Below are 20,779 nucleotides of genomic sequence, written 5' to 3' on the forward strand. Positions count from 1 at the left end.
CACAACAAAAGCAGATGCAGCTTTCTTATCTATGTCGTGATAGAACAGTTGTGAATTGAGTAGAAGAAGGGCCCTGATGTGATACTTATTACATGCAGCCTGTAAGATAGTCAAACATGCAGGCTAGGAAGGAAGATGCAAATATCAATGTATTAGAAAAACACCTAAAGGCGAGTGATATGCTTAAATTCATGCATGGCTAGGAAAAATCGCCATACTGTTGCAAACATTCTTACACCACCAACTGGAAATAAATGATTCTGACATTAAACGTAAAGGTGACAATGCATTTGTATCATCACCTTGAGAAGGATCATCTTGGAATTGAGCCGAGGGCCTCTGCACTCAAAGCCAGAAACACTCCACTAAAATAAGATTCCTGTTGGTGCCAACAATTCTCCATGTTAATGCTTGTTCTAGGTGAGCAGTGAACCGATTGCAGGGCTCTTTTGAAAGCAAGGTCTGAGAACCAACAGATACATCCACACGCCGATTACTTTAGTGTTTTGAGAGAATTCCCTTTCTTGGAACGAGATTGCATGAAATAATCTTCAGGGCTTGGACAATTCCATGGCAAAACGGCACCTATCAACATTGTAGCCAACACAATATAACAACTGTTTCTGCCCGGTTTCGAACCGGGGACCTTTCGCGTGTGAGGCAAACGTGATAACCACTACACTACAGAAACAGATACCTACAGTTGATTTTTCTGTAATGAAACTGCTCCGAACTGGCTATTCCATGGGCCTCTGGCTTTAGATTTCTTTCATGCAACCTGCCCGACATCCCTAGCTGAACGCTCGTACATGCCATGCAAGACCAGATGTTTGGTATTAGCTCAGACTGGGCAGGGCTGAAGCATGAGACTCTAGCAAAGAATTATCCACTACTGCAAAGAAAAAATTGATGTTGGTTTTGAAACGCAAACTTCAAAACAACTTGAAAAGAGTACCAAGAAAAGGGCTCGTCCGGGATTTGAACCCGGGACCTCTCGCACCCAAAGCGAGAATCATACCCCTAGACCAACGAGCCCTCAAAATCCTCTTACCTCTCAAAAGCTAATACCGGCTCTAAGCCCGCAATGAAGATCATGCTGGTATCTTTATGATGCTTGGTCTGTGAATACGCATGAAAGTCAGTCTCAACTTACCCTTTCTCAAACGATAGCACTATCATTTACAAGTGTCTCCTTTTATTCCGTCCCAGCTTTGGACACGTCTTACAGGAAGTCAGCCCTTATTTATATATTTCTTCAGTGGCTGAAGCTTAATGAGAAAGAGTAACAAGTTGTTCATAACAACATAAGAAACACATTGTGCATTTTCTCTCAAATACTCCTTCACTTTGTGCCAAAAGAAATACCAAGGTGAATACCTAGGCCACAGATTCAAGCTAAAGATCTTCCTGCTGAATGCAAGGCGCAATAAAAACTGCATATCGCTGGACTAAAGCATTCCTTGCATAGCCTCTAACATCATAACATAACTGAGCTGCTAGCAGCAAGCTAACCAATACCTTTCTGAAATGAGAATGACATGTGCTTATCTGCTCAATCAGTGCTCAATCAGGCTCGATCAGGCGAGATTTAGAAAAGGTGGAAAGGGTCCAAGTGGATGCCCCTTCCTTTTTAGGGTGGGTCCTGCTGACTATCATAGGATTGCTTGTAAAAGTGGCCAGGGTCAGAGGAAAAGCTGCCAACACTTCTTAGCGTTCTCTATAGATGCAGCCATTTTCTGTGACTGTAATTTCGGCCTTTTCCCAGAAGTCTCTATTCTGCCTATGCAAATTAACAAAAGCAGTGCTTATTCCTCACTTGCTCAAATGTCCTTCCTGTCCAGAAAGCTCTGATTAAGCATGCTTATTTTCTTTTTCTGGGATATTTTAAATTGTTTCGCTGTCCAGTCTGTGGCAGTAGAAAGCTGCTTATGATGCCAGGTTTTGATGAATCCCCAAGGTACAAGTACAGAGGAATATATCAGTCTCTAGGATATGGAACTTTTAGCTAACACATCACAATATGTGATGCTTGCCAAGAAAACACTACATTCTGGAGCGCTGATGATCAGAACATTCTGCTCCTGAAGGATAGAAAAGACAGCTTGATTGAAATAAAGTCTGTTTATATTGACGCTCTCTCTCTCCCTATATATACATACATGCGTACACACACACACACAGGTATGTCATGCATTTCTTCAGATTTGTTTCAACCATTTACCATTTATTGGAGAATCCCTACTTTTCAAGTGACTGCAAATGAAGTCATCTCTGGCACTTTTTGTGCAAAGTAAGAGACACACATGACACCTTTTTATAAAAGTCATCGGTTTCTTTTTTACTGTGTACTTTCAAAGCATGGGGCTTTCACACGTCAGGTAAACCTGATTACCACTACACAACAAAAGCAGATGCAGCTTTCTTATCTATGTCGTGATAGAACAGTTGTGAATTGAGTAGAAGAAGGGCCCTGATGTGATACTTATTACATGCAGCCTGTAAGATAGTCAAACATGCAGGCTAGGAAGGAAGATGCAAATATCAATGTATTAGAAAAACACCTAAAGGCGAGTGATATGCTTTCATTCATGCATGGCTAGGAAAAATCGCCATACTGTTGCAAACATTCTTACACCACCAACTGGAAATAAATGATTCTGACATTAAACGTAAAGGTGACAATGCATTTGTATCATCACCTTGAGAAGGATCATCTTGGAATTGAGCCGAGGGCCTCTGCACTCAAAGCCAGAAACACTCCACTAAAATAAGATTCCTGTTGGTGCCAACAATTCTCCATGTTAATGCTTGTTCTAGGTGAGCAGTGAACCGATTGCAGGGCTCTTTTGAAAGCAAGGTCTGAGAACCAACAGATACATCCACACGCCGATTACTTTAGTGTTTTGAGAGAATTCCCTTTCTTGGAACGAGATTGCATGAAATAATCTTCAGGGCTTGGACAATTCCATGGCAAAACGGCACCTATCAACATTGTAGCCAACACAATATAACAACTGTTTCTGCCCGGTTTCGAACCGGGGACCTTTCGCGTGTGAGGCAAACGTGATAACCACTACACTACAGAAACAGATACCTACAGTTGATTTTTCTGTAATGAAACTGCTCCGAACTGGCTATTCCATGGGCCTCTGGCTTTAGATTTCTTTCATGCAACCTGCCCGACATCCCTAGCTGAACGCTCGTACATGCCATGCAAGACCAGATGTTTGGTATTAGCTCAGACTGGGCAGGGCTGAAGCATGAGACTCTAGCAAAGAATTATCCACTACTGCAAAGAAAAAATTGATGTTGGTTTTGAAACGCAAACTTCAAAACAACTTGAAAAGAGTACCAAGAAAAGGGCTCGTCCGGGATTTGAACCCGGGACCTCTCGCACCCAAAGCGAGAATCATACCCCTAGACCAACGAGCCCTCAAAATCCTCTTACCTCTCAAAAGCTAATACCGGCTCTAAGCCCGCAATGAAGATCATGCTGGTATCTTTATGATGCTTGGTCTGTGAATACGCATGAAAGTCAGTCTCAACTTACCCTTTCTCAAACGATAGCACTATCATTTACAAGTGTCTCCTTTTATTCCGTCCCAGCTTTGGACACGTCTTACAGGAAGTCAGCCCTTATTTATATATTTCTTCAGTGGCTGAAGCTTAATGAGAAAGAGTAACAAGTTGTTCATAACAACATAAGAAACACATTGTGCATTTTCTCTCAAATACTCCTTCACTTTGTGCCAAAAGAAATACCAAGGTGAATACCTAGGCCACAGATTCAAGCTAAAGATCTTCCTGCTGAATGCAAGGCGCAATAAAAACTGCATATCGCTGGACTAAAGCATTCCTTGCATAGCCTCTAACATCATAACATAACTGAGCTGCTAGCAGCAAGCTAACCAATACCTTTCTGAAATGAGAATGACATGTGCTTATCTGCTCAATCAGTGCTCAATCAGGCTCGATCAGGCGAGATTTAGAAAAGGTGGAAAGGGTCCAAGTGGATGCCCCTTCCTTTTTAGGGTGGGTCCTGCTGACTATCATAGGATTGCTTGTAAAAGTGGCCAGGGTCAGAGGAAAAGCTGCCAACACTTCTTAGCGTTCTCTATAGATGCAGCCATTTTCTGTGACTGTAATTTCGGCCTTTTCCCAGAAGTCTCTATTCTGCCTATGCAAATTAACAAAAGCAGTGCTTATTCCTCACTTGCTCAAATGTCCTTCCTGTCCAGAAAGCTCTGATTAAGCATGCTTATTTTCTTTTTCTGGGATATTTTAAATTGTTTCGCTGTCCAGTCTGTGGCAGTAGAAAGCTGCTTATGATGCCAGGTTTTGATGAAAACCCAAGGTACAAGTACAGAGGAATATATCAGTCTCTAGGATATGGAACTTTTAGCTAACACATCACAATATGTGATGCTTGCCAAGAAAACACTACATTCTGGAGCGCTGATGATCAGAACATTCTGCTCCTGAAGGATAGAAAAGACAGCTTGATTGAAATAAAGTCTGTTTATATTGACGCTCTCTCTCTCCCTATATATACATACATGCATACACACACACACACAGGTATGTCATGCATTTCTTCAGATTTGTTTCAACCATTTACCATTTATTGGAGAATCCCTACTTTTCAAGTGACTGCAAATGAAGTCATCTCTGGCACTTTTTGTGCAAAGTAAGAGACACACATGACACCTTTTTATAAAAGTCATCGGTTTCTTTGTTACTGTGTACTTTCAAAGCATGGGGCTTTCACACGTCAGGTAAACCTGATTACCACTACACAACAAAAGCAGATGCAGCTTTCTTATCTATGTCGTGATAGAACAGTTGTGAATTGAGTAGAAGAAGGGCCCTGATGTGATACTTATTACATGCAGCCTGTAAGATAGTCAAACATGCAGGCTAGGAAGGAAGATGCAAATATCAATGTATTAGAAAAACACCTAAAGGCGAGTGATATGCTTTCATTCATGCATGGCTAGGAAAAATCGCCATACTGTTGCAAACATTCTTACACCACCAACTGGAAACGAATGATTCTGACATTAAACGTAAAGGTGACAATGCATTTGTATCATCACCCTGAGAAGGATCATCTTGGAATTGAGCCGAGGGCCTCTGCACTCAAAGCCAGAAACACTCCACTAAAATAAGATTCCTGTTGGTGCCAACAATTCTCCATGTTAATGCTTGTTCTAGGTGAGCAGTGAACCGATTGCAGGGCTCTTTTGAAAGCAAGGTCTGAGAACCAACAGATACATCCACACGCCGATTACTTTAGTGTTTTGAGAGAATTCCCTTTCTTGGAACGAGATTGCATGAAATAATCTTCAGGGCTTGGACAATTCCATGGCAAAACGGCACCTATCAACATTGTAGCCAACACAATATAACAACTGTTTCTACCCGGTTTCGAACCGGGGACCTTTCGCGTGTGAGGCGAACGTGATAACCACTACACTACAGAAACAGATACCTACAGTTGATTTTTCTGTAATGAAACTGCTCCGAACTGGCTATTCCATGGGCCTCTGGCTTTAGATTTCTTTCATGCAACCTGCCCGACATCCCTAGCTGAACGCTCGTACATGCCATGCAAGACCAGATGTGTGGTATTAGCTCAGACTGGGCAGGGCTGAAGCATGAGACTCTAGCAAAGAATTATCCACTACTGCAAAGAAAAAATTGATGTTGGTTTTGAAACGCAAACTTCAAAACAACTTGAAAAGAGTACCAAGAAAAGGGCTCGTCCGGGATTTGAACCTGGGACCTCTCGCACCCAAAGCGAGAATCATACCCCTAGACCAACGAGCCCTCAAAATCCTCTTACCTCTCAAAAGCTAATACCGGCTCTAAGCCCGCAATGAAGATCATGCTGGTATCTTTATGATGCTTGGTCTGTGAATACGCATGAAAGTCAGTCTCAACTTACCCTTTCTCAAACGATAGCACTATCATTTACAAGTGTCTCCTTTTATTCCGTCCCAGCTTTGGACACGTCTTACAGGAAGTCAGCCCTTATTTATATATTTCTGCAGTGGCTGAAGCTTAATGAGAAAGAGTAACAAGTTGTTCATAACAACATAAGAAACACATTGTGCATTTTCTCTCAAATACTCCTTCACTTTGTGCCAAAAAAAATACCAAGGTGAATACCTAGGCCAGAGATTCAAGCTAAAGATCTTCCTGCTGAATGCAAGGCGCAATAAAAACTGCATATCGCTGGACTAAAGCATTCCTTGCATAGCCTCTAACATCATAACATAACTGAGCTGCTAGCAGCAAGCTAACCAATACCTTTCTGAAATGAGAATTACATGTGCTTATCGGCTCGATCAGGGCTCGATCAGGCGAGATTTAGAAAAGGTGGAAAGGGTCCAAGTGGATGCCCCTTCCTTTTTAGGGTGGGTCCTGCTGACTATCATAGGATTGCTTGTAAAAGTGGCCAGGGTCAGAGGAAAAGCTGCCAACACTTCTTAGCGTTCTCTATAGATGCAGCCATTTTCTGTGACTGTAATTTCGGCCTTTTCCCAGAAGTCTCTATTCTGCCTATGCAAATTAACAAAAGCAGTGCTTATTCCTCACTTGCTCAAATGTCCTTCCTGTCCAGAAAGCTCTGATTAAGCATGCTTATTTTCTTTTTCTGGGATATTTTAAATTGTTTCGCTGTCCAGTCTGTGGCAGTAGAAAGCTGCTTATGATGCCAGGTTTTGATGAATCCCCAAGGTACAAGTACAGAGGAATATATCAGTCTCTAGGATATGGAACTTTTAGCTAAAACATCACAATATGTGATGCTTGCCAAGAAAACACTACATTCTGGAGCGCTGATGATCAGAACATTCTGCTCCTGAAGGATAGAAAAGACAGCTTGATTGAAATAAAGTCTGTTTATATTGACGCTCTCTCTCTCCCTATATATACATACATGCGTACACACACACACACAGGTATGTCATGCATTTCTTCAGATTTGTTTCAACCATTTACCATTTATTGGAGAATCCCTACTTTTCAAGTGACTGCAAATGAAGTCATCTCTGGCACTTTTTGTGCAAAGTAAGAGACACACATGACACCTTTTTATAAAAGTCATCGGTTTCTTTGTTACTGTGTACTTTCAAAGCATGGGGCTTTCACACGTCAGGTAAACCTGATTACCACTACACAACAAAAGCAGATGCAGCTTTCTTATCTATGTCGTGATAGAACAGTTGTGAATTGAGTAGAAGAAGGGCCCTGATGTGATACTTATTACATGCAGCCTGTAAGATAGTCAAACATGCAGGCTAGGAAGGAAGATGCAAATATCAATGTATTAGAAAAACACCTAAAGGCGAGTGATATGCTTTCATTCATGCATGGCTAGGAAAAATCGCCATACTGTTGCAAACATTCTTACACCACCAACTGGAAATAAATGATTCTGACATTAAACGTAAAGGTGACAATGCATTTGTATCATCACCTTGAGAAGGATCATCTTGGAATTGAGCCGAGGGCCTCTGCACTCAAAGCCAGAAACACTCCACTAAAATAAGATTCCTGTTGGTGCCAACAATTCTCCATGTTAATGCTTGTTCTAGGTGAGCAGTGAACCGATTGCAGGGCTCTTTTGAAAGCAAGGTCTGAGAACCAACAGATACATCCACACGCCGATTACTTTAGTGTTTTGAGAGCATTCCCTTTCTTGGAACGAGATTGCATGAAATAATCTTCAGGGCTTGGACAATTCCATGGCAAAACGGCACCTATCAACATTGTAGCCAACACAATATAACAACTGTTTCTGCCCGGTTTCGAACCGGGGACCTTTCGCGTGTGAGGCAAACGTGATAACCACTACACTACAGAAACAGATACCTACAGTTGATTTTTCTGTAATGAAACTGCTCCGAACTGGCTATTCCATGGGCCTCTGGCTTTAGATTTCTTTCATGCAACCTGCCCGACATCCCTAGCTGAACGCTCGTACATGCCATGCAAGACCAGATGTTTGGTATTAGCTCAGACTGGGCAGGGCTGAAGCATGAGACTCTAGCAAAGAATTATCCACTACTGCAAAGAAAAAATTGATGTTGGTTTTGAAACGCAAACTTCAAAACAACTTGAAAAGAGTACCAAGAAAAGGGCTCGTCCGGGATTTGAACCCGGGACCTCTCGCACCCAAAGCGAGAATCATACCCCTAGACCAACGAGCCCTCAAAATCCTCTTACCTCTCAAAAGCTAATAGAGGCTCTAAGCCCGCAATGAAGATCATGCTGGTATCTTTATGATGCTTGGTCTGTGAATACGCATGAAAGTCAGTCTCAACTTACCCTTTCTCAAACGATAGCACTATCATTTACAAGTGTCTCCTTTTATTCCGTCCCAGCTTTGGACACGTCTTACAGGAAGTCAGCCCTTATTTATATATTTCTGCAGTGGCTGAAGCTTAATGAGAAAGAGTAACAAGTTGTTCATAACAACATAAGAAACACATTGTGCATTTTCTCTCAAATACTCCTTCACTTTGTGCCAAAAGAAATACCAAGGTGAATACCTAGGCCACAGATTCAAGCTAAAGATCTTCCTGCTGAATGCAAGGCGCAATAAAAACTGCATATCGCTGGACTAAAGCATTCCTTGCATAGCCTCTAACATCATAACATAACTGAGCTGCTAGCAGCAAGCTAACCAATACCTTTCTGAAATGAGAATGACATGTGCTTATCTGCTCAATCAGTGCTCAATCAGGCTCGATCTAGAAAAGGTGGAAAGGGTCCAAGTGGATGCCCCTTCCTTTTTAGGGTGGGTCCTGCTGACTATCATAGGATTGCTTGTAAAAGTGGCCAGGGTCAGAGGAAAAGCTGCCAACACTTCTTAGCGTTCTCTATAGATGCAGCCATTTTCTGTGACTGTAATTTCGGCCTTTTCCCAGAAGTCTCTATTCTGCCTATGCAAATTAACAAAAGCAGTGCTTATTCCTCACTTGCTCAAATGTCCTTCCTGTCCAGAAAGCTCTGATTAAGCATGCTTATTTTCTTTTTCTGGGATATTTTAAATTGTTTCGCTGTCCAGTCTGTGGCAGTAGAAAGCTGCTTATGATGCCAGGTTTTGATGAAAACCCAAGGTACAAGTACAGAGGAATATATCAGTCTCTAGGATATGGAACTTTTAGCTAACACATCACAATATGTGATGCTTGCCAAGAAAACACTACATTCTGGAGCGCTGATGATCAGAACATTCTGCTCCTGAAGGATAGAAAAGACAGCTTGATTGAAATAAAGTCTGTTTATATTGACGCTCTCTCTCTCCCTATATATACATACATGCATACACACACACACACAGGTATGTCATGCATTTCTTCAGATTTGTTTCAACCATTTACCATTTATTGGAGAATCCCTACTTTTCAAGTGACTGCAAATGAAGTCATCTCTGGCACTTTTTGTGCAAAGTAAGAGACACACATGACACCTTTTTATAAAAGTCATCGGTTTCTTTGTTACTGTGTACTTTCAAAGCATGGGGCTTTCACACGTCAGGTAAACCTGATTACCACTACACAACAAAAGCAGATGCAGCTTTCTTATCTATGTCGTGATAGAACAGTTGTGAATTGAGTAGAAGAAGGGCCCTGATGTGATACTTATTACATGCAGCCTGTAAGATAGTCAAACATGCAGGCTAGGAAGGAAGATGCAAATATCAATGTATTAGAAAAACACCTAAAGGCGAGTGATATGCTTTCATTCATGCATGGCTAGGAAAAATCGCCATACTGTTGCAAACATTCTTACACCACCAACTGGAAACGAATGATTCTGACATTAAACGTAAAGGTGACAATGCATTTGTATCATCACCCTGAGAAGGATCATCTTGGAATTGAGCCGAGGGCCTCTGCACTCAAAGCCAGAAACACTCCACTAAAATAAGATTCCTGTTGGTGCCAACAATTCTCCATGTTAATGCTTGTTCTAGGTGAGCAGTGAACCGATTGCAGGGCTCTTTTGAAAGCAAGGTCTGAGAACCAACAGATACATCCACACGCCGATTACTTTAGTGTTTTGAGAGAATTCCCTTTCTTGGAACGAGATTGCATGAAATAATCTTCAGGGCTTGGACAATTCCATGGCAAAACGGCACCTATCAACATTGTAGCCAACACAATATAACAACTGTTTCTACCCGGTTTCGAACCGGGGACCTTTCGCGTGTGAGGCGAACGTGATAACCACTACACTACAGAAACAGATACCTACAGTTGATTTTTCTGTAATGAAACTGCTCCGAACTGGCTATTCCATGGGCCTCTGGCTTTAGATTTCTTTCATGCAACCTGCCCGACATCCCTAGCTGAACGCTCGTACATGCCATGCAAGACCAGATGTGTGGTATTAGCTCAGACTGGGCAGGGCTGAAGCATGAGACTCTAGCAAAGAATTATCCACTACTGCAAAGAAAAAATTGATGTTGGTTTTGAAACGCAAACTTCAAAACAACTTGAAAAGAGTACCAAGAAAAGGGCTCGTCCGGGATTTGAACCTGGGACCTCTCGCACCCAAAGCGAGAATCATACCCCTAGACCAACGAGCCCTCAAAATCCTCTTACCTCTCAAAAGCTAATACCGGCTCTAAGCCCGCAATGAAGATCATGCTGGTATCTTTATGATGCTTGGTCTGTGAATACGCATGAAAGTCAGTCTCAACTTACCCTTTCTCAAACGATAGCACTATCATTTACAAGTGTCTCCTTTTATTCCGTCCCAGCTTTGGACACGTCTTACAGGAAGTCAGCCCTTATTTATATATTTCTGCAGTGGCTGAAGCTTAATGAGAAAGAGTAACAAGTTGTTCATAACAACATAAGAAACACATTGTGCATTTTCTCTCAAATACTCCTTCACTTTGTGCCAAAAAAAATACCAAGGTGAATACCTAGGCCAGAGATTCAAGCTAAAGATCTTCCTGCTGAATGCAAGGCGCAATAAAAACTGCATATCGCTGGACTAAAGCATTCCTTGCATAGCCTCTAACATCATAACATAACTGAGCTGCTAGCAGCAAGCTAACCAATACCTTTCTGAAATGAGAATTACATGTGCTTATCGGCTCGATCAGGGCTCGATCAGGCGAGATTTAGAAAAGGTGGAAAGGGTCCAAGTGGATGCCCCTTCCTTTTTAGGGTGGGTCCTGCTGACTATCATAGGATTGCTTGTAAAAGTGGCCAGGGTCAGAGGAAAAGCTGCCAACACTTCTTAGCGTTCTCTATAGATGCAGCCATTTTCTGTGACTGTAATTTCGGCCTTTTCCCAGAAGTCTCTATTCTGCCTATGCAAATTAACAAAAGCAGTGCTTATTCCTCACTTGCTCAAATGTCCTTCCTGTCCAGAAAGCTCTGATTAAGCATGCTTATTTTCTTTTTCTGGGATATTTTAAATTGTTTCGCTGTCCAGTCTGTGGCAGTAGAAAGCTGCTTATGATGCCAGGTTTTGATGAATCCCCAAGGTACAAGTACAGAGGAATATATCAGTCTCTAGGATATGGAACTTTTAGCTAAAACATCACAATATGTGATGCTTGCCAAGAAAACACTACATTCTGGAGCGCTGATGATCAGAACATTCTGCTCCTGAAGGATAGAAAAGACAGCTTGATTGAAATAAAGTCTGTTTATATTGACGCTCTCTCTCTCCCTATATATACATACATGCGTACACACACACACACAGGTATGTCATGCATTTCTTCAGATTTGTTTCAACCATTTACCATTTATTGGAGAATCCCTACTTTTCAAGTGACTGCAAATGAAGTCATCTCTGGCACTTTTTGTGCAAAGTAAGAGACACACATGACACCTTTTTATAAAAGTCATCGGTTTCTTTGTTACTGTGTACTTTCAAAGCATGGGGCTTTCACACGTCAGGTAAACCTGATTACCACTACACAACAAAAGCAGATGCAGCTTTCTTATCTATGTCGTGATAGAACAGTTGTGAATTGAGTAGAAGAAGGGCCCTGATGTGATACTTATTACATGCAGCCTGTAAGATAGTCAAACATGCAGGCTAGGAAGGAAGATGCAAATATCAATGTATTAGAAAAACACCTAAAGGCGAGTGATATGCTTTCATTCATGCATGGCTAGGAAAAATCGCCATACTGTTGCAAACATTCTTACACCACCAACTGGAAATAAATGATTCTGACATTAAACGTAAAGGTGACAATGCATTTGTATCATCACCTTGAGAAGGATCATCTTGGAATTGAGCCGAGGGCCTCTGCACTCAAAGCCAGAAACACTCCACTAAAATAAGATTCCTGTTGGTGCCAACAATTCTCCATGTTAATGCTTGTTCTAGGTGAGCAGTGAACCGATTGCAGGGCTCTTTTGAAAGCAAGGTCTGAGAACCAACAGATACATCCACACGCCGATTACTTTAGTGTTTTGAGAGCATTCCCTTTCTTGGAACGAGATTGCATGAAATAATCTTCAGGGCTTGGACAATTCCATGGCAAAACGGCACCTATCAACATTGTAGCCAACACAATATAACAACTGTTTCTGCCCGGTTTCGAACCGGGGACCTTTCGCGTGTGAGGCAAACGTGATAACCACTACACTACAGAAACAGATACCTACAGTTGATTTTTCTGTAATGAAACTGCTCCGAACTGGCTATTCCATGGGCCTCTGGCTTTAGATTTCTTTCATGCAACCTGCCCGACATCCCTAGCTGAACGCTCGTACATGCCATGCAAGACCAGATGTTTGGTATTAGCTCAGACTGGGCAGGGCTGAAGCATGAGACTCTAGCAAAGAATTATCCACTACTGCAAAGAAAAAATTGATGTTGGTTTTGAAACGCAAACTTCAAAACAACTTGAAAAGAGTACCAAGAAAAGGGCTCGTCCGGGATTTGAACCCGGGACCTCTCGCACCCAAAGCGAGAATCATACCCCTAGACCAACGAGCCCTCAAAATCCTCTTACCTCTCAAAAGCTAATGCCGGCTCTAAGCCCGCAATGAAGATCATGCTGGTATCTTTATGATGCTTGGTCTGTGAATACGCATGAAAGTCAGTCTCAACTTACCCTTTCTCAAACGATAGCACTATCATTTACAAGTGTCTCCTTTTATTCCGTCCCAGCTTTGGACACGTCTTACAGGAAGTCAGCCCTTATTTATATATTTCTGCAGTGGCTGAAGCTTAATGAGAAAGAGTAACAAGTTGTTCATAACAACATAAGAAACACATTGTGCATTTTCTCTCAAATACTCCTTCACTTTGTGCCAAAAGAAATACCAAGGTGAATACCTAGGCCACAGATTCAAGCTAAAGATCTTCCTGCTGAATGCAAGGCGCAATAAAAACTGCATATCGCTGGACTAAAGCATTCCTTGCATAGCCTCTAACATCATAACATAACTGAGCTGCTAGCAGCAAGCTAACCAATACCTTTCTGAAATGAGAATGACATGTGCTTATCTGCTCAATCAGTGCTCAATCAGGCTCGATCTAGAAAAGGTGGAAAGGGTCCAAGTGGATGCCCCTTCCTTTTTAGGGTGGGTCCTGCTGACTATCATAGGATTGCTTGTAAAAGTGGCCAGGGTCAGAGGAAAAGCTGCCAACACTTCTTAGCGTTCTCTATAGATGCAGCCATTTTCTGTGACTGTAATTTCGGCCTTTTCCCAGAAGTCTCTATTCTGCCTATGCAAATTAACAAAAGCAGTGCTTATTCCTCACTTGCTCAAATGTCCTTCCTGTCCAGAAAGCTCTGATTAAGCATGCTTATTTTCTTTTTCTGGGATATTTTAAATTGTTTCGCTGTCCAGTCTGTGGCAGTAGAAAGCTGCTTATGATGCCAGGTTTTGATGAAAACCCAAGGTACAAGTACAGAGGAATATATCAGTCTCTAGGATATGGAACTTTTAGCTAACACATCACAATATGTGATGCTTGCCAAGAAAACACTACATTCTGGAGCGCTGATGATCAGAACATTCTGCTCCTGAAGGATAGAAAAGACAGCTTGATTGAAATAAAGTCTGTTTATATTGACGCTCTCTCTCTCCCTATATATACATACATGCATACACACACACACACAGGTATGTCATGCATTTCTTCAGATTTGTTTCAACCATTTACCATTTATTGGAGAATCCCTACTTTTCAAGTGACTGCAAATGAAGTCATCTCTGGCACTTTTTGTGCAAAGTAAGAGACACACATGACACCTTTTTATAAAAGTCATCGGTTTCTTTGTTACTGTGTACTTTCAAAGCATGGGGCTTTCACACGTCAGGTAAACCTGATTACCACTACACAACAAAAGCAGATGCAGCTTTCTTATCTATGTCGTGATAGAACAGTTGTGAATTGAGTAGAAGAAGGGCCCTGATGTGATACTTATTACATGCAGCCTGTAAGATAGTCAAACATGCAGGCTAGGAAGGAAGATGCAAATATCAATGTATTAGAAAAACACCTAAAGGCGAGTGATATGCTTTCATTCATGCATGGCTAGGAAAAATCGCCATACTGTTGCAAACATTCTTACACCACCAACTGGAAACGAATGATTCTGACATTAAACGTAAAGGTGACAATGCATTTGTATCATCACCCTGAGAAGGATCATCTTGGAATTGAGCCGAGGGCCTCTGCACTCAAAGCCAGAAACACTCCACTAAAATAAGATTCCTGTTGGTGCCAACAATTCTCCATGTTAATGCTTGTTCTAGGTGAGCAGTGAACCGATTGCAGGGCTCTTTTGAAAGCAAGGTCTGAGAACCAACAGATACATCCACACGCCGATTACTTTAGTGTTTTGAGAGCATTCCCTTTCTTGGAACGAGATTGCATGAAATAATCTTCAGGGCTTGGACAATTCCATGGCAAAACGGCACCTATCAACATTGTAGCCAACACAATATAACAACTGTTTCTGCCCGGTTTCGAACCGGGGACCTTTCGCGTGTGAGGCAAACGTGATAACCACTACACTACAGAAACAGATACCTACAGTTGATTTTTCTGTAATGAAACTGCTCCGAACTGGCTATTCCATGGGCCTCTGGCTTTAGATTTCTTTCATGCAACCTGCCCGACATCCCTAGCTGAACGCTCGTACATGCCATGCAAGACCAGATGTTTGGTATTAGCTCAGACTGGGCAGGGCTGAAGCATGAGACTCTAGCAAAGAATTATCCACTACTGCAAAGAAAAAATTGATGTTGGTTTTGAAACGCAAACTTCAAAACAACTTGAAAAGAGTACCAAGAAAAGGGCTCGTCCGGGATTTGAACCCGGGACCTCTCGCACCCAAAGCGAGAATCATACCCCTAGACCAACGAGCCCTCAAAATCCTCTTACCTCTCAAAAGCTAATACCGGCTCTAAGCCCGCAATGAAGATCATGCTGGTATCTTTATGATGCTTGGTCTGTGAATACGCATGAAAGTCAGTCTCAACTTACCCTTTCTCAAACGATAGCACTATCATTTACAAGTGTCTCCTTTTATTCCGTCCCAGCTTTGGACACGTCTTACAGGAAGTCAGCCCTTATTTATATATTTCTGCAGTGGCTGAAGCTTAATGAGAAAGAGTAACAAGTTGTTCATAACAACATAAGAAACACATTGTGCATTTTCTCTCAAATACTCCTTCACTTTGTGCCAAAAGAAATACCAAGGTGAATACCTAGGCCACAGATTCAAGCTAAAGATCTTCCTGCTGAATGCAAGGCGCAATAAAAACTGCATATCGCTGGACTAAAGCATTCCTTGCATAGCCTCTAACATCATAACATAACTGAGCTGCTAGCAGCAAGCTAACCAATACCTTTCTGAAATGAGAATGACATGTGCTTATCTGCTCAATCAGTGCTCAATCAGGCTCGATCAGGCGAGATTTAGAAAAGGTGGAAAGGGTCCAAGTGGATGCCCCTTCCTTTTTAGGGTGGGTCCTGCTGACTATCATAGGATTGCTTGTAAAAGTGGCCAGGGTCAGAGGAAAAGCTGCCAACACTTCTTAGCGTTCTCTATAGATGCAGCCATTTTCTGTGACTGTAATTTCGGCCTTTTCCCAGAAGTCTCTATTCTGCCTATGCAAATTAACAAAAGCAGTGCTTATTCCTCACTTGCTCAAATGTCCTTCCTGTCCAGAAAGCTCTGATTAAGCATGCTTATTTTCTTTTTCTGGGATATTTTAAATTGTTTCGCTGTCCAGTCTGTGGCAGTAGAAAGCTGCTTATGATGCCAGGTTTTGATGAATCCCCAAGGTACAAGTACAGAGGAATATATCAGTCTCTAGGATATGGAACTTTTAGCTAACACATCACAATATGTGATGCTTGCCAAGAAAACACTACATTCTGGAGCGCTGATGATCAGAACATTCTGCTCCTGAAGGATAGAAAAGACAGCTTGATTGAAATAAAGTCTGTTTATATTGACGCTCTCTCTCTCCCTATATATACATACATGCGTACACACACACACACAGGTATGTCATGCATTTCTTCAGATTTGTTTCAACCATTTACCATTTATTGGAGAATCCCTACTTTTCAAGTGACTGCAAATGAAGTCATCTCTGGCACTTTTTGTGCAAAGTAAGAGACACACATGACACCTTTTTATAAAAGTCATCGGTTTCTTTGTTACTGTGTACTTTCAAAGCATGGGGCTTTCACACATCAGGTAAACCTGATTACCACTACACAACAAAAGCAGATGCAGCTTTCTTATCTATGTCGTGATAGAACAGTTGTGAATTGAGTAGAAGAAGGGCCCTGATGTGATACTTATTACATGCAGCCTGTAAGATAGTCAAACATGCAGGCTAGGAAGGAAGATGCAAATATCAATGTATTAGAAAAACACCTAAAGGCGAGTGATATGCTTTCATTCATGCATGGCTAGGAAAAATCGCCATACTGTTGCAAACATTCTTACACCACCAACTAGAAATAAATGATTCTGACATTAAACGTAAAGGTGACAATGCATTTGTATCATCACCTTGAGAAGGATCATCTTGGAATTGAGCCGAGGGCCTCTGCACTCAAAGCCAGAAACACTCCACTAAAATAAGATTCCTGTTGGTGCCAACAATTCTCCATGTTAATGCTTGTTCTAGGTGAGCAGTGAACCGATTGCAGGGCTCTTTTGAAAGCAAGGTCTGAGAACCAACAGATACATCCACACGCCGATTACTTTAGTGTTTTGAGAGAATTCCCTTTCTTGGAACGAGATTGCATGAAATAATCTTCAGGGCTTGGACAATTCCATGGCAAAACGGCACCTATCAACATTGTAGCCAACACAATATAACAATTGTTTCTGCCCGGTTTCAAACCGGGGACCTTTCGCGTGTGAGGCAAACGTGATAACCACTACACTACAGAAACAGATACCTACAGTTGATTTTTCTGTAATGAAACTGCTCCGAACTGGCTATTCCATGGGCCTCTGGCTTTAGATTTCTTTCATGCAACCTGCCCGACATCCCTAGCTGAACGCTCATACATGCCATGCAAGACCAGATGTTTGGTATTAGCTCAGACTGGGCAGGGCTGAAGCATGAGACTCTAGCAAAGAATTATCCACTACTGCAAAGAAAAAATTGATGTTGGTTTTGAAACGCAAACTTCAAAACAACTTGAAAAGAGTACCAAGAAAAGGGCTCGTCCGGGATTTGAACTCGGGACCTCTCGCACCCAAAGCGAGAATCATACCCCTAGACCAACGAGCCCTCAAAATCCTCTTACCTCTCAAAAGCTAATACCGGCTCTAAGCCCGCAATGAAGATCATGCTGGTATCTTTATGATGCTTGGTCTGTGAATACGCATGAAAGTCAGTCTCAACTTACCCTTTCTCAAACGATAGCACTATCATTTACAAGTGTCTCCTTTTATTCCGTCCCAGCTTTGGACACGTCTTACAGGAAGTCAGCCCTTATTTATATATTTCTGCAGTGGCTGAAGCTTAATGAGAAAGAGTAACAAGTTGTTCATAACAACATAAGAAACACATTGTGCATTTTCTCTCAAATACTCCTTCACTTTGTGCCAAAAAAAATACCAAGGTGAATACCTAGGCCACAGATTCAAGCTAAAGATCCTCCTGCTGAATGCAAGGCGCAATAAAAACTGCATATCGCTGGACTAAAGCATTCCTTGCATAGCCTCTAACATCATAACATAACTGAGCTGCTAGCAGCAAGCTAACCAATACCTTTCTGAAATGAGAATTACATGTGCTTATCGGCTCGATCAGGGCTCGATCAGGCGAGATTTAGAAAAGGTGGAAAGGGTCCAAGTGGATGCCCCTTCCTTTTTAGGGTGGGTCCTGCTGACTATCATAGGATTGCTTGTAAAAGTGGCCAGGGTCAGAGGAAAAGCTGCCAACACTTCTTAGCGTTCTCTATAGATGCAGCCATTTTCTGTGACTGTAATTTCGGCCTTTTCCCAGAAGTCTCTATTCTGCCTATGCAAATTAACAAAAGCAGTGCTTATTCCTCACTTGCTCAAATGTCCTTCCTGTCCAGAAAGCTCTGATTAAGCATGCTTATTTTCTTTTTCTGGGATATTTTAAATTGTTTCGCTGTCCAGTCTGTGGCAGTAGAAAGCTGCTTATGATGCCAGGTTTTGATGAATCCCCAAGGTACAAGTACAGAGGAATATATCAGTCTCTAGGATATGGAACTTTTAGCTAAAACATCACAATATGTGATGCTTGCCAAGAAAACACTACATTCTGGAGCGCTGATGATCAGAACATTCTGCTCCTGAAGGATAGAAAAGACAGCTTGATTGAAATAAAGTCTGTTTATATTGACGCTCTCTCTCTCCCTATATATACATACATGCGTACACACACACACACAGGTATGTCATGCATTTCTTCAGATTTGTTTCAACCATTTACCATTTATTGGAGAATCCCTACTTTTCAAGTGACTGCAAATGAAGTCATCTCTGGCACTTTTTGTGCAAAGTAAGAGACACACATGACACCTTTTTATAAAAGTCATCGGTTTCTTTGTTACTGTGTACTTTCAAAGCATGGGGCTTTCACACGTCAGGTAAACCTGATTACCACTACACAACAAAAGCAGATGCAGCTTTCTTATCTATGTCGTGATAGAACAGTTGTGAATTGAGTAGAAGAAGGGCCCTGATGTGATACTTATTACATGCAGCCTGTAAGATAGTCAAACATGCAGGCTAGGAAGGAAGATGCAAATATCAATGTATTAGAAAAACACCTAAAGGCGAGTGATATGCTTTCATTCATGCATGGCTAGGAAAAATCGCCATACTGTTGCAAACATTCTTACACCACCAACTGGAAATAAATGATTCTGACATTAAACGTAAAGGTGACAATGCATTTGTATCATCACCTTGAGAAGGATCATCTTGGAATTGAGCCGAGGGCCTCTGCACTCAAAGCCAGAAACACTCCACTAAAATAAGATTCCTGTTGGTGCCAACAATTCTCCATGTTAATGCTTGTTCTAGGTGAGCAGTGAACCGATTGCAGGGCTCTTTTGAAAGCAAGGTCTGAGAACCAACAGATACATCCACACGCCGATTACTTTAGTGTTTTGAGAGCATTCCCTTTCTTGGAACGAGATTGCATGAAATAATCTTCAGGGCTTGGACAATTCCATGGCAAAACGGCACCTATCAACATTGTAGCCAACACAATATAACAACTGTTTCTGCCCGGTTTCGAACCGGGGACCTTTCGCGTGTGAGGCAAACGTGATAACCACTACACTACAGAAACAGATACCTACAGTTGATTTTTCTGTAATGAAACTGCTCCGAACTGGCTATTCCATGGGCCTCTGGCTTTAGATTTCTTTCATGCAACCTGCCCGACATCCCTAGCTGAACGCTCGTACATGCCATGCAAGACCAGATGTTTGGTATTAGCTCAGACTGGGCAGGGCTGAAGCATGAGACTCTAGCAAAGAATTATCCACTACTGCAAAGAAAAAATTGATGTTGGTTTTGAAACGCAAACTTCAAAACAACTTGAAAAGAGTACCAAGAAAAGGGCTCGTCCGGGATTTGAACCCGGGACCTCTCGCACCCAAAGCGAGAATCATACCCCTAGACCAACGAGCCCTCAAAATCCTCTTACCTCTCAAAAGCTAATGCCGGCTCTAAGCCCGCAATGAAGATCATGCTGGTATCTTTATGATGCTTGGTCTGTGAATACGCATGAAAGTCAGTCTCAACTTACCCTTTCTCAAACGATAGCACTATCATTTACAAGTGTCTCCTTTTATTCCGTCCCAGCTTTGGACACGTCTTACAGGAAGTCAGCCCTTATTTATATATTTCTGCAGTGGCTGAAGCTTAATGAGAAAGAGTAACAAGTTGTTCATAACAACATAAGAAACACATTGTGCATTTTCTCTCAAATACTCCTTCACTTTGTGCCAAAAGAAATACCAAGGTGAATACCTAGGCCACAGATTCAAGCTAAAGATCTTCCTGCTGAATGCAAGGCGCAATAAAAACTGCATATCGCTGGACTAAAGCATTCCTTGCATAGCCTCTAACATCATAACATAACTGAGCTGCTAGCAGCAAGCTAACCAATACCTTTCTGAAATGAGAATGACATGTGCTTATCTGCTCAATCAGTGCTCAATCAGGCTCGATCTAGAAAAGGTGGAAAGGGTCCAAGTGGATGCCCCTTCCTTTTTAGGGTGGGTCCTGCTGACTATCATAGGATTG

The 20,779-nt window shown here is 41.8% G+C and overlaps 8 non-coding genes across 8 annotated transcripts; all 8 read right to left on the bottom strand.

Annotated features, from left to right (window-relative positions):
- Positions 1 to 963: 963 nt before the first annotated feature.
- TRNAP-UGG (transfer RNA proline (anticodon UGG)) lies at positions 964 to 1,035 on the bottom strand. Its single transcript has one exon. It is a non-coding gene; the product is annotated as a tRNA-Pro (tRNA).
- A 2,325-nt stretch (positions 1,036 to 3,360) lies between these two features.
- On the bottom strand, positions 3,361 to 3,432 carry TRNAP-UGG (transfer RNA proline (anticodon UGG)). The gene has a single exon. It is a non-coding gene; the product is annotated as a tRNA-Pro (tRNA).
- Positions 3,433 to 5,412: 1,980 nt separating this feature from the next.
- TRNAV-CAC (transfer RNA valine (anticodon CAC)) lies at positions 5,413 to 5,485 on the bottom strand. Its single transcript has one exon. It is a non-coding gene; the product is annotated as a tRNA-Val (tRNA).
- Positions 5,486 to 8,144: 2,659 nt separating this feature from the next.
- Positions 8,145 to 8,216, bottom strand: TRNAP-UGG (transfer RNA proline (anticodon UGG)). Its single transcript has one exon. It is a non-coding gene; the product is annotated as a tRNA-Pro (tRNA).
- A 1,970-nt stretch (positions 8,217 to 10,186) lies between these two features.
- TRNAV-CAC (transfer RNA valine (anticodon CAC)) lies at positions 10,187 to 10,259 on the bottom strand. The gene has a single exon. It is a non-coding gene; the product is annotated as a tRNA-Val (tRNA).
- A 2,659-nt stretch (positions 10,260 to 12,918) lies between these two features.
- Positions 12,919 to 12,990, bottom strand: TRNAP-UGG (transfer RNA proline (anticodon UGG)). The gene has a single exon. It is a non-coding gene; the product is annotated as a tRNA-Pro (tRNA).
- Positions 12,991 to 15,305: 2,315 nt separating this feature from the next.
- Positions 15,306 to 15,377, bottom strand: TRNAP-UGG (transfer RNA proline (anticodon UGG)). Its single transcript has one exon. It is a non-coding gene; the product is annotated as a tRNA-Pro (tRNA).
- A 4,712-nt stretch (positions 15,378 to 20,089) lies between these two features.
- Positions 20,090 to 20,161, bottom strand: TRNAP-UGG (transfer RNA proline (anticodon UGG)). Its single transcript has one exon. It is a non-coding gene; the product is annotated as a tRNA-Pro (tRNA).
- Positions 20,162 to 20,779: the final 618 nt, after the last annotated feature.

This window comes from Triturus cristatus, chromosome 8 (genome assembly GCF_964204655.1).
Source record: "Triturus cristatus chromosome 8, aTriCri1.1, whole genome shotgun sequence".
NCBI lineage: Eukaryota > Metazoa > Chordata > Amphibia > Caudata > Salamandridae > Triturus > Triturus cristatus.